Here is a 21,767-nt window from a genome sequence, read left to right as displayed (position 1 = left end):
GGTCCTGCTTCACAGGACCACCAGCGGGGGAACGGCAGCAGATAAAATGAGAGGTTCGAGAGACACGCGGTGAAATGTGCCCATGGGGAAACTGTGACATCGAACATTAAACTGCAAAGGATGTGCAGCCCAGATAAACACGACGAGCTAATATCAGCTGAGGGAAGTGTGGTTTGCTTGGAGGAAACTGGCACATTCACATTAACGCTTGTAAACGGGCCTCTTAATAATTTCTCCCAAAGAAAGGACCTTGAGAGCTGATTCTTCAGGGTGGCCACAGATGAGATGACGCTCTTTCAAGTGACTGACTTGAAGCCTTTGGGCTCCTCTCCAGGCTCCCAGCAGGGGGTCCAGAGGAGCCCACCAGCAAAGCCCACCCAGGTTTAATCTGGTTGGAAACAGACAGAAGCATCTGAAAAAAAATTAAAAGAATATACATGTATTTGTATATATATAGATGTGTTTATATGTATATGTGTGTGTGTATTTATAATATTTTATTTTATGTATTTATTTTATACACACACACATTCTTTTTCTTTTAATCACAGAAAGACATATCGGAACAGTTCTCAGAGCTTTCTGAGATGCTCTTCCCGGGTTATAATCCTCAAATTTGGCTCAAATAAAATTTTCCAATTATTTCTTTAAAAAAAAAAAAGAGAAAGACAGTATATCTTTCCTGTTATATGGAATAAACTCTACTGATATAGATTCAAGTGGTCCAAAGGAAGGAAGGAATGAGAACATGGAAGAAAATTCTGCCAAAGCATTCTGCTCAATGAGAATGGGAAATGCAGGGAGAATGAGCTCATTAGGGAAGATGGGAAACGCACAGAAGTGCAATGAAGAAGACGAATCACCCATACCCCATCGCTCGAGCTGCTGTTCACATTTGTGTCGACGTCCTTCCAGACTTTTTTATTGAATATATTTATTTCAAATGTTATATACACTTTTTCACTTAATATCCTATCACACAATCTCCCATATTATTGCCTGGCCTTAGCAGCCATCATTTTCATGGCTGTGTAACATTTCATCACGGGATATGCCAGTGGACATTATCTATTCCCCTACTTTCAAATATTGTTTTGAAATTTCTCCTAGTATTAATCACATAGCCATGCAAATCTCTAAGAAAAAAAAATCTAGATACTTCTCAAGCCTGGACGCTTGTCTTATATGTTTTTGTATTCTCATCAGTATTGGGGGAAAATGAAGGGAAATAAATACATGAATAAAGGTTTGGGTGGATGATTTGATAGATGGATAAATGAATGAATGGATGGATAAATTGATGGTTTGATATAAATGGGTAGATGGATGGATAAATGGATGGATGGATGAATGGCCTGAAGGCTTTAATCTTAGGCTTCTTTTGACTCAAAATTCTCTAACAAAATATCATCTCTCCAGCTAGGATATGGGTCACCTGCTATTTCTGATATGATAGCCAAACCTCCTAGATATTTCTTTTGGAGCACAGCCTTCACGTACTCTATTTTGAAGGTGAACTCTCTTTTGATCCCTTGAAAATCTGGAAGAGGATTCCACCATGTAACCCTTTTGTCCCTCCAGCTGACATGTATTAAACACCTGTTGTTTGTACTTGTTTGGACCAAGTACAAAGAGATGAAGGTGAAGAAAACCATGCTGGTCTCTGGATAGCTGGGCAGCACCTGGACACCAGGTAGATCAAGGCTGGCTCCAAAGTGCTTTCTGAGAAGGAGGGTAGACCATACTGGCTCTGGTGGCTAGAGAACTGAGCTACGGTCACACAGGTGGGGGTCACAGAATTGACCTGTGGTCTGTGCCTGATGAACACGGATGGCACTGCTGGGCGTGGAGGGTAGTGAGGGCATCCAGACAATGAAAAGCTGGCTGTAGAGACCAGGAGCGTCCAGAACACCCCAAGCGCACAGTTAGGTGGAGCACGGGAACCATGGAAGGAGGGGGTGACACTGGGGAGGTCAGTAAATTGAGGCAGATCACAAGGGCTGCACAAAACAGGCGATGGGATCCCGCCAAGCCTTGGAGCATGCGTACGAGCCCTGGGGCTGCTCCCACCCTCCCCGCAGAGGTCCTGGGCTGTGAAAGGGAGGTTCTTCAAAGTCAGGTCAAGACTTGGCCCTTGAGGTGGCCATGCCCCCAAAAGAAGGAAGACCCGCTCTCGTGCGTCAGTTGGTCTAGTATCTGGAGCAGTGAGAAGAGAGAGGACCCGCCTCCCTAAACCGCCACCATCATGGGAAACATAAAGGCAACTGGAATCTGTCCTGATTTCATCCTCTCTCCCCCTCCCTCCCCTCCCCATGGCCTTCCTGCCTTGTTATGCTCAGACCCGTCCCGACTCCCAAGGTCCCTCTATATGTTTTCTCTGCCTGGATCATTCAACTCAAAAGTTCACCAGATCAGTGCATTTCTCCATGGAGGCCAGGAATCCTGCTGCCTTTGAAAGTCAAATGTGCTTCTACAAAAGATGACCTTTGGCAAGAAACCATGTTTTCTTTTTCCTGTGGTTTTAACAAGATATTAGGGAAGTGAAAAAACAGTCGGCCAAGGAAGTGGAAGTAAACTTTGAGGGGAATCAAACAAGACTTGTAAGCCTCCAACTTAAGCAATAAACATGAATGTGCAGTTTTCGTTTCTTGCCAAAGTGGTCTGGGCCCACCTGTGGGCTGGACACGCTCCAGTCCAGTAAGACATGTCCCCCGATGGCGTCCCAAGTTCACACAGGACCCATGTCACAAAGTCATGAAACAGTCATTCCAAAAGCAAAAGTACCCTCTTATTCTGCCAGCTCGTCCCCTTCCAAGTAAGGAAGTGTCAAACATGCAAAAATCGCTGGCGTGATTTCTTGAACAAGCAACTGCAGGTCATCGTCAGCATTTCAAAGTGCCGATGAAAGAGTCTTCATTTAAAGACAGAACAAAAACAAAGCCTGCCCTTCCCCTGTGTGCCCTCCTCGGCAGAGCCCCCGTCCTGTTAAAGAGCTTTTCTGCAATTACATCAGTCCCATTTGCATCTGGTTTCCATCAGTAGCAGAAGTGTCAGCTCTCTTGCCCTGGGGCCAGCTGGTCATTACGCCTGGGAGCAGAGCTGTCAGTGACACCTGGCAATCTCTCCCTGTAAGTGCAGGGTCCGTGCTAACCACTCAGGGGACGGCCCCCGCGTAACTGGGGTGAAAATCTAATAGAGCACCGCCTGGAAATTTTCCCCATACACCTAAGCCAGGGCTCAGGAATTAAAGTGTCTCTGACATTACGCTGCCATCAAATCTCCTGCACACCTATTTGCAGAGTGAAAATGATCCTCGGTACAAAACCCGGCTCCGTCTGAAACCTACAAGGGAGCTCAAAAGAGACGTGACAGACTGCAGTTTCAGCTCAATCATATCGATGAGAAGAGAGCTTCGTAGGGAGGGGCAGACAGGAGGGCGGCAACGAGCAGAGCATGGCAGCTTATTTTTAAATCACAATTTGGTGTGAAGATTCTAGAAAGCCCGATTCTAGAACCATGTGATCATATCCCCACATCGCTGCTCCCAGGTTAGGTCTCAGAAATCTGGAAAATTCTCATGCGTGGGGGACACCAGAGTCATCGATTAGAGGCCAACGTGGTGCCTGTCAACCCCAAATTAGCCTTGGGTTTTCCAGCAGCAAAGCTCTGCTTAATTATTCGTGGTGTGAAGTGACCCAGCACAACATAGGGACGTATTGTGTGTCAGTGACCCCTAGGAAAAGGACAGGGTCAAAAGTCATCCCAAGAGGAAATTTGGCCTTGGCACCCAAGGCCTCCCATCTCTGTCTCCAGGAAACTCACAGCTAACAAATCAGAGATTCGTGCCATGAACCCTGAGTGAGACCCAGGCTCTGAACTCATTCAGCAACACCAGCAAACACTTGGAGTCATTTACTCCTCAGTTACCCAAGCGCAGCCACCGAAGACAGAGAGAAAAGGAACCACATTGCAGGATCTTGGTGGACATTTTATGGCCATATTCACTTGTTGTTGGCGTCTTTATCACTTTACTACCCAAAGACAATCACTATGGCAACAGATGATTTTGCCTTCAGCCGTTCAATAAATAAAAAGCCTTCTTTAAAAAAATTTTTAAATCTCTTTCAAGCTTCATCTCAATTATCTCAGGAAAAAAGTCTCAACTGCACTAACTTCATCTCAATTATCTCAGGAAAAAAGTCTCAACTGCATTAACTGGATCTTTTAAAAAAGATTCATTGGCTGTCGTAAATTTCTAAGTTAAACTGAAAAATCACGAGACATGTAATCCCAGCCAGAGCAAATGTGGGCTTTCTGAAAAGGAGCCTTTCGTCCCCAACATCCTCTGAGAATTTGTGTTACACTGTTTCACCTTTATAGCTGGGGGAGCAAGAGTCTTCTACAGCCTGTAAAGAACTGTTTTCCTGGGCTTCCCTGGTGGCGCGGTGGTTGAGAATCTGCCTGCTAATGCAAGGCACACGGGTTCGAGCTCTGGTCTGGGAGGATCCCACGTGCCGCGGAGCAACTGGGCCCGTGAGCCACAACTACTGAGCCTGCGTGTCTGGAGCTTGTGCTCCACAACAACAGAGCCGCGATAGTGAAAGGCCCGCGCACCGAGATGAAGAATGGCCCCCGCTCGCCGCAACTAGAGAAAGCCCTCGCACAGAAACGAAGACCCAACACAGCATAAATAAATAAATTTATAAAGTTCCTACCAAAATTCTTAAAAAAAAAAAAAAAAGAACTGTTTTCCTTGGTAACCTGGGGACTGACCCCACCTGATGAAGAGATCACCCAACCCTGCAGGAAGTGTCCCCTGATGAATTCATCAGAATGAAGTGCTCTTAGAATTCTTCCACATGCCTACAGCACCTACCAAGTGCCGAGCCTTCACTGATTCATTCTTTCATTCATGCATGCATCCAACAATATTTATTGAGGCTAATTATGGGTTAAGTGCTGACTGTATTCAATACAGGAGAGAAAAAGTACACTCCTGCCCTCATGGGGTTGCCATTCCAGTGACAGGGACCAAATAATACATAAATACACACGTAATAATGCGTCAGGTAGTGAAGAAAAATAACACCACGGAAGTAGACAGAGAACCATGGGCAGGGAGCCAAGGGATTCTTAGGGTGGTCGGAGAAACTCTCTCTTAGGAGGTGATGTCTGAGCAAAACCTGAGTGATGTGAGGGAAGAAGCCAAACAAATATCTGAGAAGAACTTTCTAAGCAGAGGGAACGGAAGTCCTGACTTGGGAACAAGCTTGTTGTGTTCAAGGAACAGCCAATCAAGAAGGCTGGAGTGACCTCACACCTGTTAGGATAGCTATCATCAAAAAGACAAGAGAAGACAAGTGCTAGTGAGGATGTGGGGAAGAGGGAACCCTTGTGGTTGTTGACGGGACTATGAATTGGGGCAGGCTCTATGGAAAATAGTACGGCAGTTTCTCAAAACATTAAAAATTAGAATTATCTTGTGATCCAGCTATCCTATTTATCCTATTTATTTATTTATTTATTTATTTATTATTTATCCTATTTATTTGGGTATTTATCCAAAGGAAATCAAATCACTGTCTGGAAAAGATATCTGCATCCTGTGTTCAGTACAGCATCTTTTACAATAGCCAAGACATGGGAACATCCTGACTGTCCATTGATGGATAAGTGGATAAAGAAGATGTGAAGATATATACACACACATATATATATGTACAATGGAATATTATTCAGCCATTAAAAAAAAAAGAAGGAAATCTTGCCATTTGTGACATCATGGATGGGCGGGCCTTGAGGGCTTTATGCTAAGTGAAGTAAGTCAGAGAGACAAATACTGTATGACCTCACTTACATGTAGAATCAAAAAAACTCATAGAGGGCTTCCCTGGTGGCGCAGTGGTTGAGAATCTGCCTGCCAATGCAGGGGATGCGGGTTCGAGCCCTGGTCTGGGAAGATCCCACATGCCGTGGAGCAACTCGGCCCGTGAGCCACAATTACTGAGCCTGCGCGTCTGGAGCCTGTGCTCGGCAACGAGAGGCCGCGATAGTGAGAGGCCCGCGCACCGCGATGAAGAGTGGCCCCCGCACCACAATGAAGAGTGGCCCCCGCTTGCCACAACTAGAGAAAGCCCTCGCACAGAAACGAAGACCCAACACAGCCATACATACATACATACATACATAAATAAAAAGAATGTAAGCAGACAAGAATAGCATTAAAAAAATAAAAAATTTTTTTAAAAATTTAAAATAAAAAACAAAACTCATAGATATAAAGAACAGATGGGTGGTTGCCAGAGGTACAGTGTGGGTGAGATGGGTGAAGGGAGTCAAAAGGTACACATTTCCAGTTATAAGATAAATAAGTCCTAGGGATGTAATGTACACCTTGGTGACCCTAACCCTAACCAATACTGTACTATATATTTGAAAGCTTCTAAATCTTAAAAGTTATCATCCCAAGAAAAAGAAATTTGTAACTATGTGAGGTATAGATGTTAACTAAACTTATTGTGGTGATTACTTAGCAATATATACATTCATCAAATTATTATGTTGTACATCTTGGACTAATACAATGTTATATGTTGATTATGTCTCAATAAAACTGGGGGATAAAAGGCTAGAGTGACATAAACAAGGTGGAGGGTTGCAGGAGATGAAATTGAACGGGGGGACCAGGTCGTGCAGTCTTTGTCAGCCATTGTAGGGAACTTGGATTAGATTCTTCTGAGGTTTCCCTTTGTCTTTGGTGGCCAGCCATTTTACTGTAACGCACTTAGATTTGATTTTCTTCCTATTTATCTTGCTTAGGGCTCAGAGTCCCTCTGGAATATGTCATTTGATATCTATTTTGGAATTTTTTCTGTCATTATCTCTTCAAATATTACTTCTGCCTCATTTTCTCCCTTCTCTCCTTCTGAGACTTCAGATATATACATGTTAGAGCTTTCTCTGCATTGTATGTCTCTGGCTCTCTTCTGCTTTCTTTTCTGAGCTTCCTTCTAGATATTTTTCTTACTCTAATTCACTAATTTTCTCCTCAGCTGTGTCTAATCTGTGAATGAAAACTTAGTGTCTTAATTTGTTACTTTGTTTCATTTGCAAGATTTTCTTTTGATTCTCCTTTATAGTTTCTAGTTTTCTACCAAAATCCTCATTTTGTATTCATTTCCTTGAATATATTAAGCATAGTTATTTTCCCTGTTGGTATGTTTCCTTTATCTCTTAATTCTCTCTTTTTTGAATATCATTGTTTTGTCTCCCCATGCACAGGTTATTTTGATTGAATGCTAGACATTGTGTATGAAAAACAAGATCTCGGAAGGTGTTTCCTTGGTCCAGCGAGAAATTGCATCTACTTATGGGAGGCAGCTGTGGGCACTAGCAATGCCTAATCTCCTTAATCCAATCCGGGATTGAAAAAATTCAAAGCTGGGCTTCATTTCTTCAAATGAATTTCTTGTCACCGCCTCACTCCTAGACCGAAGCCCTGTGCCGTTTTCCCAAACCAAACGCTCTGGGGGAATGGGGGTGTCAAGGGTCTCCAGTTCCTTGTGGGCCCCAAATGCCAATGTTTGTTCTTCTACCCCCATTTGCCTATCAACAGCTCTGTTAGCTTCTTCTTCTTCTCAGCTTCTTTCTTCTTCTGGAAAAAGAACACCTGGGGGAAAGGAGTCACAAATGCTGGCTCACATTGCTGTACTTTATTCCTCTCCCAGATCTTGGCCCTAAAATTCTTCACTGCTCTGTTAACTCTCCAGTGCCTTCAAATACTTTTCCTATTGTCCTCATTTCCAGCTGTTCTCAGGAGGAGAGTTGGATTTCATTCTGTGTGTGTGATGGATTGCTTGCAAAAATAACCCAAATTCTCCACTCCTCCCTCTATAAACATAGACACACACAAACATATTGTTTATAAATTATCAGCATGTTCTGTTTTAGTAATAGATTATGTACATTAGCAAATGTACAATGTGTACATTTTTAAATAGACAGAAGGATGGGAAATGAGAAAATATAAATAAAAGATTTAATGGCTTCCTTTCCTCCCTACTCTGGAGACCACTGGTCTAGGAATATTTGAGGGATGGGATGTTAGCTATTATAGGTCAGGTGGTGAGGGTGGAGGTGGTGAGAAGTTGTTGGATTCATCATGTGTTTTGAAGGTTGAGTTGAAAAGACCTGCTGATGAATTGGATGTGGAGTGTAAAGGAAAGAGGACAAATCCTGTTTTGGGTCCAAGCAGCTGGATGCAGGTGCTATTGACTGAGATGGGGAGGGCAAGGCTCGGGGCGGGCAGTGGGTGGGAAGGCGAAGATGAAGAGTCTATTGTGCACAGTGAATGTTAGCTTTCCCCCAAAGAATCCCTCTATCTGAAGTTGAACTCAAGAAAGTTGTTTAGGCCCTTCACCTTCTGAGATGGCCCACACTGTGGAATGTGTTTCTCCCAGGCTGCTCTAGCCTTTTAAGATGGACCTCGTTCTGTCTATGGAATGTGTATCTCTCTAAATAAATCCACTTCTTACCTAACAAAAACAAAAACAAAAAGTTGTTTAGACTTAAATCCCAGCTTTTCCAAAAACCCTCCTTGGACTCTTCCCACCACTTCCAAACTGTGCTCAACAGGTTTAGGACCTCTAGGCCAACATTTCCCAATCTGGGTGCTTCAGAATACCAGTTCTACAAGGAGTTAATACATATCCTATGGTGAAGAAGGAGGAGGAGGAGGAGGAAGATTCTCATGACCAAGTATGGGAAAGGTTGCACTAAGTAAACAGTGGGAAAATGCTGCATAGGTTATTCAATTGCAGGACTTCTCAGAACCTTTATTATGCTAATGTGTACCATGACTCTCTAAGAAGGATACAGAGTCTGTAGTAGTTCCCAAACTTATTTTTCTGCATGCCTATTAATAGCCCATGAAGTAATTTTGTCCTACTAACCAATTCAGGAGACACAGCTTTAGACCAGGAGTCAGCAACTACAGCCCACAGGTCAAATACAGCCCACCACTTGTCTTTGTACGGCCAGCAAACATAGTTGTTACATTTTGAAATGGTTGGAAGAAATCCAAAGAAAAACAGTATTTCATTACAGGTTAAAAGCATATGAAATTCAAATTTAGCATCTGTAATAAAGTTATACTGAAACACACCCATGCTCATTTGGTTATATATCACCTAGGGCTGCTTTCTTTTTATATATATTTATTTATTTATTTATTTATTTTATTTATTTATTTATTTTTGGCTGCATTGGGTCTTTGCTGCTGCGCACAGGCTTTCTCTAGTTGCCACGAGCAGGGGCTACTCTTCGTTGCTGTGCGCGGGCTTCTCATTGTGGTGGCTTCTCTTGTTGCAGAGCACGGGCTCTAGGCACATGAGCTTCAGTAGTTGCAGCACACGGACTCAGTAGTTGTGGCTCGTGGGCTCTAGAGCACAGGCTCAGTAGTTGTGGCGCCCGGGCTTAGTTGCTCCGCAGCATGTGGGATCGTCCCGGGCCAGGGCTCAAACCCATGTCCCCTGCATTGGCAGGTGGATTCTTAACCACTGCGCCATTGCACCACCAGGGAAGCCCTAGGGCTGCTTTCTTGAAACAATAGCAGAGTTGAGTAGCTGAGACAGGGACGGTATGGCCCATTAACCCTAAAATATTTACTAACTTTACAAAAGAAGTTTGCCAACTCCTGCTCTAGACTCCCAACACAATAGAGTATTAAAGTATGTGCTCTCAGAGGATTTTTAGAACAACGAGACTGTTTGGTATGATGCTATCATGGTGGATACATGTCAAACACTTGTCCGAACCCATAGAATGTACTGCACCAAGAGTGAACCCCAATGTAAACTATGGACTCTGGATGATAATGATGAGTCAGTGTAGGTTCATCAATTGTAACAAACGTACCGTCTGGTTGGGGATGTTGATAACGGGACAGATTGTAGGTGTGTGGGACCAGGGGGTATATGGGAAGCCTCTGTACTTGTGTTCAGTTTTGCTGTGGACCTGAAACTACCTTTAAAATAGTCTACTTTTGATGAAAACTCTAATTCAAAAAGAAAAATGCACCCTAATATTCATAGCAGCGCTATCTGCAATAAGCAAGACATGGAAGCAACCTAAGTGTCCATCAACAGATGAGTGGATAAAGAAGATGTGGTACATATATACAATGGAATATTACTCGCCATAAAAAATAATGAAATAATGCCATTGGCAGCAACATGGATGGACCTAGAGACTATCATACTAAATGAAGTAAGTCAGGCACAGAAAGACAAATAGCATATGATATCACTTATATGTGGAATCTAAAAAATGACACAAATGAACTTATCTACGAAACAGAAACAGATTCACAAACATAGAGAACAGACTTGTGGTTGCCAAAGGGGAAAGGGGCAGGGGAGGGATAATCAGGAGCCTGGGATTAACAGATACAAACTACTATATATAAAATAAAAAACAAGGGCCTACTGTAGAGCACAGGGAACTATATTCAACATCTTGTAATAATGTATAATGGAAAATAATCTGAAAAAGAATATATATATGTATACATATATATGTATATGTATAACTGAATCACTTTGCTGTACACCTGAAGCAAACACAACATTGTAAATCAACTATACCTCAATTTTAAAAGATAGTTTATGTTCTTAAGTGCGTAATGTATTACCATTTGTGTAAGAAGGAGAAGAAATGCGTGTATGTGTTTATTATATATATATATATAATGCACATGTATATGTATTGACATATACATATGTTTACATGTATATATATATATATATATAATATGTATAAAATACATATACATAAAGCATCACTGGAAGAAATTAGTAAGATTGATTGCTTATGGAGAAGAGACCTGGGTGGCTAGAGGATTCGTGTCGAAGGAAGAGCCTTCTGTGGCTTATTAATTTTGAGCCATGTGATTATATTACCTATTCAATTTTTTTAAATTAAAACTGTTGAGAAGTAAATTTTTTAAAAGCATGTGCTCTCTCATACTCTATTTCTTCCTCAGTTCTACTCACTACTCAGAGAGCAGGAACCATGTCCTATAATCTTCCATCTTTGGCAGAACTTGGCACAGCCCTGAGTACAAACATCCCCGTCGTGATTTTCTTGCCAAGTGTCCAGTATTTGTTAGGAGGTGGCACTTCCAAAGGCCATGAGGAGGCACGTGAAGCATGGCACCTGCCAGAGTAGATCTACTAGGGAATCAAAGCCACTCTGTTGCTCAGGACTCGGGTCTGCTGTATGGAAGAATTCCCAGTGCTGGGTGTACTTTGGCCCCATGTGTGCAGTGCCTTGATCATTTTTCTCCCAGGAAAGAAATTTAAACTACGCGATGGAATTACGTGATGTATTAGCTTCAGGGCATTCAATACTGTCAAGTGGGGAGTCACAGTAATACCCCAGTCTGCAGTTGCTTTGATAGTTAATAAGAGCAATCAAACGAGATAATATAAATTAAAATCACTCAGTCGATGGTTGAGGCACCGTAAGGGCAACCCGGGAACACCATTCCGACTGGGCCCACCCTTAACACTGGGGGGACCCAGGCTGCGAACTAAAGTGGAGGCATACAGACCACACACTTAAATATTTTAAAGTGATAAATCAAGTGGACAAAGTGTTCAATTGAGTCCTAGCCTTCCACCCCGATAAATAGACCTTATAACAACCTGGAAAACTCAGGTTGAATGTAGACGACTCCCTCTCCCAGGGGTTCTGGAATCGGTGGCACGGCCTCCATCTGCCAGTGCAGGGCCCCTCCTTCACTCTGTCGTCTCTATCCCCCCACCCGGTTCCGTCCATCCCCTGCGAAACCTCCCAGCCACTGTAGCGGTCCAGCTCACTTAGCTGTCGATCATTCATCTCACGAAAAGCCGTTCCACGGCCACCTCCCTGGGTCTAAGGGGGCACAACCTGCCGCAGGTTCACCCTGGGGAGGGGGGCTGACCCCTGGGAGAAGCAGTCTTGGGACCACGGGGGTGGGAACTCCAGAGTCCCCGGCACCTGGAACAGGGTCTAGAAGGGGGTGGGTGGGGCATGGGCTCAGCCCCACAGATTTCTGACCCCATGGGGAAACCAAGGTGGAGCCCTTCTTGTCCAGACCTCTGGGCAGGACTGATCATGACATGAAGCTCAGTGATCGTCACTCATAAAAATCATAACGTCAGCAGCTACTTCCTGTGGAGGGCTCTATATGCCAGACACTCGTGTGCGTGCTTCACACAAATTACCTTACTCCATAACAACTCTGACTGTCAAGTGGCTTATCTGTTTCCATCTCAGCAAGACTGTCCCTTGGAAGGCTGTTCTCATTGAGAAGGAGGATTTTCTAAGTTCTGAGTGGAGAGGGGTCAGATCATCAAGATGCTTCCCTGGGGAAGGGAAGATCCCCCTTTCCTTGCGGTGACCAAGCCACGGGTAAGAGAAGATTGTGAAATTGAAAATGACAAGGGAATTCCCTGGTGGTTAAGACTCGGGGCCTTCACTGCCATGGGCCCGGGTTTGATCCCTGATCGGAGAACTAAGATCCCAAAAGCCATGTGGCACGGCCAAAAAAAAAATAAGTTTAAAAAAAAAAAAAAGAAAGAAAAGGTCAGAAACCCAGCTCCTGCATCATGTGGTCAGGAGGTCAGACAGAGGAGGCGAGAGATCAGGAGGAAGTGAAAACCTGACCCCTTCTGGCCCACACCTCAGTGGTTGGGACACATAGCCTTTAGAAAAACCCAGAAAGATGCCTGGAAGGCTTAGAATATCCCAGGCACAGAGGAAGGATTTCTTCAAGTCCCATGGAGAACTCCAACCCTCAGCTCAGATAAGAAGGAGATGGAAGAGGAGGGGACCATAGATGGAAACCTAGATGAGACTGAGAAATGGCCCCCCCACCTGTGTACAGCATGCAGGGGACCAAGTGCCCCAGTGAGGGGGTGTGGATTGGCTGAGCGTGTAGGTGAGCTGGAAGGAACCTGGGGAGCAGCAGAGGTATCTTTTCCTCCTTGATAAAGTCATGTGAAGAGAAATGTGTCTGCCTCTAAACAATCTGTATGTTGCAGTGATCGCTGGAGCAGCAGCAGCCATCTTTTGACCAGAAGAGGACAAGGCTAAGGAGCAGCGAATCCAATGGGGAAAAGGATTCTGGTATTTGTTGACGTCTGTGGGCCACTGAGCCCCGGAAGTGCTGCCTCTGGGCTTTAGAGAAGTGGTGTTTTGTTTTGTTTTGTTTTCATATTTAAGCATTTGTCACTAGGATTCTCAATGGCTCATAGCCCAAAGCTTCCGAAGGACAATGAACCCTTTCCTGGTCATACATGGAAAGGTTCTTTTCTGCAAAGGGACTTAACATCTTTGATTTTCCTGGAGAAAGGAAAGGGAAAGTAAACAGATCACCAGCAACCACTCGTGTATTTTGTGAGAAAAACATTGTCTAAGCAGGATGATTTTTGGGAGAGAGAAAAACACTTGAAAGTATTTAATGAAACAAAGGACATCTGGTTGAACAGCAGCTTTGAAGGAGGCAGCCCGGGGCGAGTGGTAAAGAAAAGAGGAAGATAAAGTGAGGAAGCCCAGAGCGATCTGGCTCCTGAGCTGACAAATATGGAAGATGTCAGGTTTCCCTCAGATCCCTGGCACTGAGATGCCAAGGGAAGCTGTGCAAGCCCAGTGAGTTCTCTGAGCTTCAATGTCTTCATCTCCAAATTGGGCATAATGACAAAACCAGCCGTATCTACAGCAGGAGAGTGGGTGTGACATGGTGAGAGATGGGTTCTCCTCAGAGTCCATGGATGTGGAACCACTATGGTCCACACGACAACCCCGTCTAGTCACTGAAGGGTGTGGGCATTCATCTTCCAAACTGCTCTGATAGGACAATGAGCTGGACAAAGAAGGATGCTCGTCACTCCTCCCCAGCACCAGCTTGGGCCACGCACTCTCCTGGAGCCCATCCCCCCTCTAATGAGAGCCCACCCCTGCCTCTGCTGCCCACCCAAGGACTTGGGGATGGGGGGGTTCTCGGGGTGTCTTGCCCATTCTGTGAACAAATCTGGTCAGATGTCCAATCACCACCACCTACATCAGCTGTTTCCTTCTCGGCATCCAGGTCCAGGCCCTACCATGCCCACCCGGCGCCACCTGCCCCCGGATTTCCTTCCCGCCATGTGTACGAGGTGGCATGCGACGCCTGCAGCTGCCCCGTGACCGTGCACACTGGACGCTGAGAGCACGGGTCAAAGCCAAGGGCTCTCTCATCAATACCCACGGTAACATACGTAAAAGGAAGCAGTTAAAACAAATCCGTGTAAAGTACCAACATGGGTTGGCTATTCGAGCTACGGGGTGTTTGCAAGTGTTTATAAACAAGTAATCAAACTTCATCGTCCCTAGTTATTGAAGTAAACCAAGCCACTCTCCACTGGGTTTTGTGTTTAACTTTGCCACGAAGACGGCAGGGATCTCGGGCGCGGTGAGGAACAGCAGCTTTCATGCTGAATATTTTTCTTATAATCCCCGAATTATAAATTCCATGTTGAATCAGAAGTCACTCATTTAGAAAACATCCCTGATTGATACAGAGACAGAAAATGCATTGTCCAAGATAATAAAGCCTGGGCAGTGCCCGGCATACGGACGGCACACAAGAAAGGTGTGGTGGGAACTTTCCGGCCGGTCCAGTGGTTAAGACTTCTCGCTGCCAATGTAGGGGGCACAGGTTCGACCCCTGGTCAGGGAACGAAGATCCCACATGCCGTGTGGCCCAGCCAAAAGATTAAAAAAAAAAAGATATGGTGTCTCCTGCAATTTACAACTAGTGCCACCAAGGACCAAGGATGTGAGCTACCTAGAGGCACACCGGTGCCTGCAAAATTTAAAAATAAGTAAATAAATAAAAGAAGCTAATACATGAATACAGTCAGCTGATCCGGTCACCCACCATCTCAGACACACCAGGAAGACAGATAGGGTGGGGACAGAAACAGCATTGCCGATTCATTTCTTCTTGGGCCTCTGTTGTTTTGCTGTCCCAATAATACATTCTGGACTTGCAAGCCTTTCGAGAGAGGCTGAAAAGGAAAGGGGGGAAAGGAACAGCCTTGGGTAAAACTTTGGCCGCCAAGTCGAGAGGCTGGTCCATATGCATGACTTTGTGTGGGTTGAAATCTATTTTCTCTGGGTTCGATGGACGGTTATAGCACCCAAAGTTTTCCCAAAAACGTCAGATGAGTTTACCACAGCAGTTAAGCTGTCTGCCATCTGCAGGAGGCTTGGCTTAAGGTTTACTGAAGTAAAATATATTTTGAAAAGAAAAAATTAAGTCTTTCAGTGTTTTGAGTATCAGTCAAGCCCAGCTGCGTGAGGCCTCGGGATTCTCAAGAGAGGGTTGTTCTCTCTAAAGGGATAGTTTAGCGTTGGCACGTTGAGATTTCAGAACACACGGAACACTCTGAAGAATGAGTTATTCCTTAAGAAACACTTCACCTAGTCTTGGGATTGGCAAAGTTAAAACTTCTCTAGGAAATTCAGCCAAGCCGTTGAGATCAACACTCTTTATCATCTTCCCAAACGGCAAGTTATTTTCAGAAAACCAGACTCGAATAGTAGCTGAATCTCATATTCCCACCCCACGGTTTCTTTAAAGTAAATAAGTGTCTAAAATGATGACAGTAAGACCTGTGGTTTAACATTCTCAGTGTCTGCAAAATCTTATATTCTCTCAGCAAAATTCCCTGGCTGAACAAGAGCTTTCATGAGAAAGGGAGGGGGGAGGAGTTGTCTACATTTCCAGAGCACATGTGCCTGGGAATATTATGATTATTTTCAGTTGCCCATCTTTAACCCAGAGTTATTTTTTATTCTTTATTGAGAAAAAAAATATTCCAGAAAGCAAAAAAGCATAGTCGATTTTATCCTCTGAACAAATGGTGGGGGGGGATGGGAATCCATGGGTCTTCCTCATTTTTCTCTGGGAATGAATGGCAGGAGGTTTGTCTCATCTTCAAGCAGTGGTGTGTAGGTAAACCATCTCTCTGAGAGGGAAATCTGCTGCCTTTGCCAGTTTCCATGGTGTAGCGGTGTAGCTATTCCTACCGCGGCCAATGTCAAGGCATCAACAGTTTAACAATCAGATCCCTCAAATTCCTGAATATTTAACAACTGCTTCTCAGAAGAGGGTATAAGGCAGCTTCAGTTCACCACTGTCTTGAAGAGAATTACTATTATTGCCCACAACATGTATTATTCATCTCATCTATGTAGCTAACTTTACGAGGCATGGGTAAAATCCCAATAGGAAACATAGAATATAGGAAAGGTCTCTGCTGTTAAGAACCTTACGATTTAACGAGAGAGAAAAGACGTACAATAGAGGGCTTGAAAAGCACAGCTGGGTAGCGCCCTCCTTTTATGCTACATCAGTTTGCAATGTTCTCTCCCCTTCCGGACACAACATTTAAAGACAGTCATAGTATCCAAGAGTGTCCAGGCAATAAGATGGTGCCAGGCATTGAAACCGTATGGTCTGGGGATGATGGAGGAGACCCAAGTGTGTCTAGCATGGGATGGAGGAGGTACGAACCCACAGGATGCGCTTCACTACGTCAGGCAAAGACAAATATCATATGATAGCACTTAATGCGGCATCTAATTAAAAAATGATACAAGTGAATTTATTTACAAAACAGAAACAGACTGTAATTTGAGAGTTTTTTTCTCAGAATGATACTAGAACGTGCCACATTGAAAGGTGACCACTGGCTAAAGAGCCTGAAGTGGGTGCAGTGCCAGGAGTCCCAGGCCAGGTAGCCCCCCTCCCAGGCACTGGATTGGGGGTGTGAACTGAATCCAGTCTACATACAGGCGCAGTGTGAGTGTTCTCCTGGATATGGTCCTAACTTACCGATTTAGACAACCTGAGTGGGAAACAACGAGTCAATAATAAGAGATGCTGCTGAGGGTCCAAGGCCCTCGTGGACACACTCCTGCAGTTACAGGGATGCGTCCACCAGGGATGGCTCGGAACAAGTTTATCCCACTCCTGGGGACATGTCAAGGTAAATATTCTATACTTTGAGCCACAATCCACCAAAAATGAAAACATTGCTCATTCAAAGATCACGGAACATAATTCTGAGGAGAACAATGGTTTCTCCTCCGGGGCTTGTTAAGGGTTGTCACAGATTCAAGAAGTTTCCAGAACAAGGTAGACATTCCTCTCTCCGCATTGGTCCAGCCACTGCCCACGCAGCCACCTGCATCCCAAGCCCTGCACTTAACCCAGGGCCCAGACGGTAAGACCACAGGCTCCTGACATTGGGGTCTCTCTCACGAATAACTATCACTTTGTAGATAGAAATTGCAAAGCACAAACCGATCTGCAGACCTCAGAATAAAACCTGGAGATCTTTCAGGTGGTGTTTTTAAGCTGCCAAAGGCACCCCTAGTTGAGATAATCGTGCAGATGTTGGATGCACCTCTGAGTTGACCGTGAACTCGGGACATACAAGGCCAGCTTAGCCCTGCGGTCCCCCCTCACCTCCCCACACAGCCATCCCTCAGGGGAGCTGACCCCAGCCAGTGAGGGCTGGTGGCCAAGCTTGCCTCTGGCGACACAGCCAGCCCCCAGCAAGGGGACTGCTCCTCCAAACGCCGGGCTTCAGGGCCCCCTGGCGGGGCTCGCCCCTGCTGACACTCGTGCTGTGAGGTAGTGTCGCCACTCAAGGGCTAAGTGTTCAGTGAGTGCCTTATCCTCTCAAAGATGACAAATGCATTACCCTACAGCTTGGGGAGCTCTGGGCCCTTTCAGACAATAGGGGGTGGTGAGTGGAAAATGAAACCTCGCTGGGAAGGCATTGAACGATCTCCAAATAACACAGTGGGAACTGACACAGAAAACCAGAATGTTTTCTATGCACACATGTGCGAACCCACATCAGCTCCTGGGGGAAAACAAGCCTGCACCACACTTTGCCCCTAAACAAGGTCTCTCATCTCTCTGGATTTGGGCGTCTGGAGATGGTTCCCCCTGGTGACTTGCCGGGGAGGATGGTGGAGCAGGAATGAGGCCTCCACTCAGGCTGACGTGCTATCCATCAATCCCAATGCTACCCCTCCGCCTCCAGCCTACCAAGAGGGCTGCATTCCAGCCCCTGGGAAGGCAGAAAAGCTGTCGGAAAATCTCCAGGCTTTGGGGGAGAGGGCAGCTTTCCACCAGCCTTGCCCTGACTTTGTCTCCAGCTGAGGTGCGCTATGCGCGTCCCCCTACAGAGGGTGATAACGCTTCTCCTGCAATGATCTTGCCTCTGCTCAGGATTCTGGAACCTCAGCCCTCCAGTCTCAAGAGCCCAGCACCGGGGCCGCCATGGCGTCCCTGTGCACAGCACAGCCGCATGTGGACCTGCCCACAACAGCAAGCCTCGGGGTCTTTCCCAGCCCACCTCCTCGGCGGCCCAGGCCAAAGGCAAATGCCAGGAGCCTTCCTGCCACCCACCGCATGTCAAGCCTAATGAGACCCTCTTCCAAACGTCATCCCCTCTTCCAAGTGGCTCTTCCCAGTCCCCAGGGGAACTGAGTCCTCCGGCTCCCATGCACTCCCGGCCCAATCATGCCTTTGTTACATTTGATTTTTTTAAATTTATTAAATTGTTTAATGGTTACTGGTTGCGATGGTTAATTTCATGTGTCAGGCTGGCTGGGCCACAGTGCCCAGTTGTTTGGTCAAACACAGATGTGGCTGTGAAGGTGTTTTTTGTTTTTATTGAAGTATAGTTGACGTACAGTGTTGTGTCAGCTTCAGGTGTACAGCAAGGCGATTCCGTTATAAATATACATATATATGTACACATATATATTGTTTTTCATGTTCTTTTCTGTTATACATTATTACAAGATAATGAATATAGTTCCCTGTGCTATACAGTAGACCCTTGTTGTTTATCTATTTTATATATAGTAGTGTGTATCTGTTAATCCCAAACTCCCAGTTTCTCCCTCCCCCATCCCTTTCCCCCCTGGTAACCATAAGTTTGTTCTCTATGTCTGTGAGTCTGTTTCTGTTTTTGTAAATAAATTCACTTGTGTCATATTTTAGATTCCACATATAAGTGATAGCATATGGTATTTGTCCTTCTCCGTCTGACTTACTTTTAAATGTGATTAACACTTAAATCAGTGCACCCTGAGGAAAGCAGATTTCCCTCTGCGATGGGGGCAGGCCTCGTCCGAGCAGTCGAAGGCCTTAAGTGACAAGACTACGGTCCCCGGGGGAAGAGGCGGCTGCCACCAGACTTCCTTTGGACTCAGGCTGCAGCATCAACTCCTCCAGGAGTCTCCAGCCTGCCAGCCTGCCCTGCAGATCTTAGATTTTTAGAAAGATTAGATAGTTGAATAGATAATCGCTAGTTAGCTAGCTAGCTAAATGATAAATATATATATATATTATTCATTAATAACAAAAATCCTTTATATATATGTTCTCTCTCTCCATATATATGTGTGTATATATATGGAGAGAGGGAGAGAGACACGAAGAGACAAGTATGCACATCCTATTTGTTCTGTTTCTCTAGGGAACCCTGACACACGCTGGTAGACATATGGGCCTCCCCAAAATGCTATCTGGATAGTAAGTCACGAAGAGGCACAAGCTGAGTGTCTTTGACCTCTGTGACCCCCAGCAGGCGCCCAGCCCCCGACCTGCCACAGAACAGACCCTCAATAAACACACATTGGACGGGACCGGCCCACAGCCTAGGCCGGGCGGGGCGAAGGGCAGGAGGCCGGGCAGGGCAGGTTGACGCCCCGAGAGCCCGGGCACCTCCCGCGGGGTCTGCGGGGAGGAGTCGCTGGGCCACGTGCCCGGACGGCGCCCCTCCCCTCCTCCCCCGCCCACAGGGCCAAGCGCCTGGCTGGCACCGTCCTAAATGCTTGCGGTACCCGCTGGGCATGAACGAGGGCCGGGGATGGTCTGCACATTTCAGCTGACCACAGTGTCCCAGGGAGTCAGAACCTTCCGGACCGCGCGCTGTTCTGCCCAAGGGCCGACCGGTGCGCCTTTCCGACAGCCCGGGGCGGCCCTCAGCACGGGGATCGGGGACCCTGGCCTGGCCGCCCCAGCGCTGAAGCGTCTCCTCCGCGAAGGATGTGGCCCCGGGTTCCCTGTATCCCGGCAGCGCTCACCGTTTCCCGCTAACCTGGGGGGAAACGGGTGTCGATACAAAGCCCCGGCGTCGTGCCCCGGGGCCTCGCAGCTCCGCGCACAGCTGACACCCCCAGGGCGCCCTCGAAGGCGCCTCCTGGCTTGTCACCGCTGCTCGTGGCTTTTCCTGTCCGGAATGCCGATAGGGGACCCACATCCTTCCTGGGGCCCGGAACGCTGGTTCTCCTTGAATCCGCAGCCCTTTGGGGATGGAGCCACGGAGTCAGGAGCAACAGAGGCCTGGCCCGGCCCCGGCCCCGGGCGGACCGCGGCGTGTGCCCCTTCCTTCCCCTGCCCGCGCCCGTCACCACCGCAGAGTAAGCGGAAGTACACGCGCCTTCTTACTTTGCGTGTCGGCACAGGCGTGACTCAGGGATCTGAGGACATCTCAGATCACAGGAGGCCGTGAATGAAATTCTTGATGTGTTCATTGATTTGTTTGTTTTGTGCCGTCCACGCAAAGTGGAGAACTCTGGGGGGCTGCCAGGCGCCTCCTGGGAACCACCCCTGAGATCAAACAGCTGATAAAAAAAAATTGGCGGGTCTAAGAGCCCCTTCAACACTGACAAAATAGCTGGTTTGGCCAGGTGGGCATTGTGGGTGGGGTGAGGTGACGGGCAGGTAGGGAAAGCCGTCAAGGCCACGGGTCCCACATGGGGGCTGGAAAGGCACCTTCGACTTGTGGCTCTTTCTCTCTCCCCGGAGCAATCAGGGCCGACCCCTCCCAGCTCCCCCACCAGACTTGCACTGCTCAGCTGAGGGCCTCGGGGTTTCAGGGTGCTCAGGGCCCCGAGAGACAGAGGGCGCAGAGAGAAACCACCGCTATGCACACGCAAGCTTGGAGCCTGGAGCCCCCGCGTCCTTGCCCATCCCATTCCATCCCCACCTCGGGGAGGGCGCTTTGTGCCAATCTGGCTGTTCCCTGCAGCCCTGGATCCAGGCCAGGGGAGCCCCAGCAGAAGTTGCCTTCCCCAGGCCTCCCCAGGGCAATTATTTAGAGGCTGGCTTCCCCACCCCCCACCATAAAGGGAAATGCTTGGAAGGAGGTGGGAGGGCGTCTGGGGGTGAGGGATGAGGCTGATGAGCCCTTTTCATACTAGAAGCTTTTATCTTCCTAAAACTCACCCCAACGACCTCAGGTAGGCCTTTTATCCAACCTCTAGGGAGACAATATCAACCTGCTGTTAGTAATAAGAAGATAAGGATTAAGGAGAAAGTGAAATTTCAAATCCCCCCAAAGGAAAAAGTAGATTACCTACTGTATTAGTTTACCTGGGCTGCCCTAAGGAGGTACCACAAACTGGGTGTCTCACAACAACTGAAATGTCTTCTTTCATAGTTCTAGAAGTCCAAGATGAAGGTATGAGTAGGACCAGGCTCCCTCTGAAGGGTCTAGGGGAGAATCTGTTCCAGGCCCCTCCCCCAGCTTCTGGTGTTTGCTGGCGATCCTTGGCGCTCCTTGGTTTGTAGACACATCACTCCCATCTCTGCCTCCATTGTCACATGGCATCTCCCTGTGTGTCTGTGTCTCTTCTACTCTTCTTAC

The 21,767-nt window shown here is 46.6% G+C and overlaps 1 long non-coding RNA gene across 1 annotated transcript in view; it reads left to right on the top strand.

Moving 5' to 3' along the window:
* Positions 1-21,767, top strand: part of LOC309629643 — a 545,666-nt gene that overhangs the window by 104,727 nt on the left and 419,172 nt on the right. The gene's annotated exons all lie outside the window — the stretch shown is intronic.

The sequence above is a fragment of the Balaenoptera borealis genome (genome assembly GCF_965194805.1).
Source record: "Balaenoptera borealis genome assembly, chromosome: 5".
NCBI lineage: Eukaryota > Metazoa > Chordata > Mammalia > Artiodactyla > Balaenopteridae > Balaenoptera > Balaenoptera borealis.
Note: the sequence above shows the minus strand (reverse complement) of the source record. Positions and strands in the feature narration are given on the sequence as shown.